The sequence below is a fragment of the Fukomys damarensis genome, unplaced genomic scaffold (genome assembly GCF_012274545.1).
Source record: "Fukomys damarensis isolate Sample0158 unplaced genomic scaffold, DMR_v1.0_HiC HiC_scaffold_17, whole genome shotgun sequence".
Taxonomy (NCBI): domain Eukaryota; kingdom Metazoa; phylum Chordata; class Mammalia; order Rodentia; family Bathyergidae; genus Fukomys; species Fukomys damarensis.
The window spans coordinates 35,678,283-35,680,691 of NW_022900929.1; the positions used below are offsets into that span (position 1 = coordinate 35,678,283).

General features: G+C 40.9%; 1 long non-coding RNA gene across 1 annotated transcript; it reads right to left on the reverse strand.

Annotated features, from left to right (window-relative positions):
- Positions 1-441: 441 nt before the first annotated feature.
- Positions 442-1,770, reverse strand: LOC104862609. The gene is made up of 3 exons (XR_780384.1): positions 1,696-1,770; positions 973-1,407; positions 442-762 (listed from the first exon to the last, which is right to left on the reverse strand). It is a non-coding gene; the product is annotated as an uncharacterized LOC104862609 (long non-coding RNA).
- Positions 1,771-2,409: the final 639 nt, after the last annotated feature.

A 2,409-nucleotide genomic window follows, 5' to 3' on the forward strand; every position in this document is an offset into this window, starting at 1 on the left:
GGCTATATTTTTATTGATTGTACACATTTCACATCAGAGGAGGACTAGCCATGAAAAGGATTACTTGCCACAATATAGATAAACTATTAAAATAAGTATTTTAGAACAGAATATTCAGGTAAGAATATTCAGGTGATCTTAACAAACTCTGAATCTACATAAATCCACCAGAAATCAAAGAACTGGGTAATATAAGGAAATTGAGGGATTTTTGTTCATGTTCACTCTTTAATATTTTACACAATCTTGAACATTTTTGTATGAAAACATAGGCTTTGAGCCATCTTTCCAAAGTATTTAGCTGGTGAGTCACCTAGAAACTTTGGCTGAGAAAGAACAAATATCATTAAGCATGTAGTCTTTATTGGTAACATGAGAGAGAGAAAAGAGGTGACACTTCAGGTGAAGAGAGATGAGGCCTGACCGTGGTCTGCCCCACGCTGGGTCGCCTTGCCCCTGTCTGCGCCTGCCCCTTAATGAGGGGTGTGATGGGTTTCCATTGTCTGGCACTCCTCCCTTCTGCCCCCTGTGCCCAGCTCCATCCATCCTTAAGGGATTTTTCTGATCACTGCCTCCGGTACAATAAGTAATTACACATCTTCTGTGCCCCTATTATTCATATTATTTTATGCGATGCATTTTTAGTGCTGTTCATTTACTTATTAGTAAATTTGATTCTGGGAATTGAACCCAGGACCTCAATGCATGCCAATCACACAGGCTACCTCTGATCCACAGCTCAGCTTGAAGTACAGAAATACACTGAAAAAAAGAAAGAAAAAGAAATACACTTCAACATTTTGCCTGTGTCCTTCTGGGGATAATTTCTAAGTTGCAGCAGAAGTAGAGACCATTCACTAGACTACAGGCTCCTCTTTTGGAGGAACATTGAGAGGGGCTCCCACCCCAGAACTGCGATTCCAGCTCCCCTCGTCCACAGGTGCCCATGCAAAAAGTTCATATGGATGAGACCTGAGTGGAAGTAATTGCATCCTTCTTTCAGGCAGGGCTAAAGAAATGTGGGTGCCTTCTCCAAGCAGACTCTTTACTGAGTGGCAGCAAAGGATAACCAGGTCTTAGGAGATGGCAGAGCCCAGTGATGGAGGAATTGCCAGAGCCTGAGTCACCTGAGGGAGGAAGAACTTTAGCAATGAACTGCTCTGGGCGGGAGAAAGAAGCCTCCATTGTGTGGAATGTCAGGGTTCATGAGTTATAACACTGTGTTACCTTCACTAAAACAAGAAATTCTTTCATGGCTTTTTGAACTTTTCTGGTACATAACTTTAACATGAATATAGCTCAGTCCTGTAGCTCAGCTAGGTAAGTTTGGTCCCTCTGTCCTTACAGAGCTTATCATTTAGTTGATTGTTCCATTTTTAGCTGTGTCTTCTTTTGGTATCTGGTGACCTGAATGAACAATAGAGTGAGATTTGCAGACAAACAAAAGAGGGGGGCTGAAAGGGATGGCATGATGCTCAGTGAGGCAAGTCAAGATCCAAAATTATCTGGGCTGCAACAATGGGTCAGGAGGAACAAGGTGAAGTTTAGGTATGAATTAAAATTCGCAGAGAGCTGTTTGAAACAATTGTACTGATCTAGACATTATCCTGAATTGGGATTTGCACCATTTGATAAGTAATGGGAGAAGAAAACAGACCTTTTAGGAGAAGCGAGCGCCAGTGACTTTCTAGTTACCTGAGTAAGGCATCTGGGTCAGGCGAGGGGGTGTATCTCAGTGGTAGAGTGCTTGTATGCATCCTGAGTTTGATCCCCAACACTGTGAAGGAGAAAGAAGGAAAAGAAGCCTGTGTGGTAGTGCATGCCTGTAATCCCAGCTACCCAGGAGGCTGAGGCAGGAGGATCCACTTGAGATCAGCCTGGGCAATGTAGCAGGACTCTGTCAAAAAAAAAAAAAAGTGGCTGGTTCAGAAGATTTTAAATTGCGATGCATATTGTTTGAGTGGTAATTTCTCCAGACATAGAGACTTGCCTTTAGCTAAATTACCCTATTTATTTGAAAAACAACAGTAAAATATAAATCAGAAAGAATAGATTCAAGAGATAAAAACCATTTTTTATTCATTCAAGCTCACATTTATAGAAAAATGAGGACTTGTTTTGTGTCAGACTCTGTCTAGGTGCTGACCTCGGTGGTGAAATGGAGTATTTGCCTGAGTGAAATTACAATAACAATAATAAATAATATTTATAGGCCTCTAGAGCAGTGCTATACAATAGAATGTTTGATTTCTTTTTTTATTTTTTTTTCTTTTTATTGAGTTTATTGGTACAATCTAGGTATACAATACAATTGCATTCATCATTGGGATTCTGTACCTTTACATAAGAGGTCTTAATTCTCATTTTTCCCCTTGTCCCTGCCCTCCCTTCACCCCCTCCTCCTCCCTA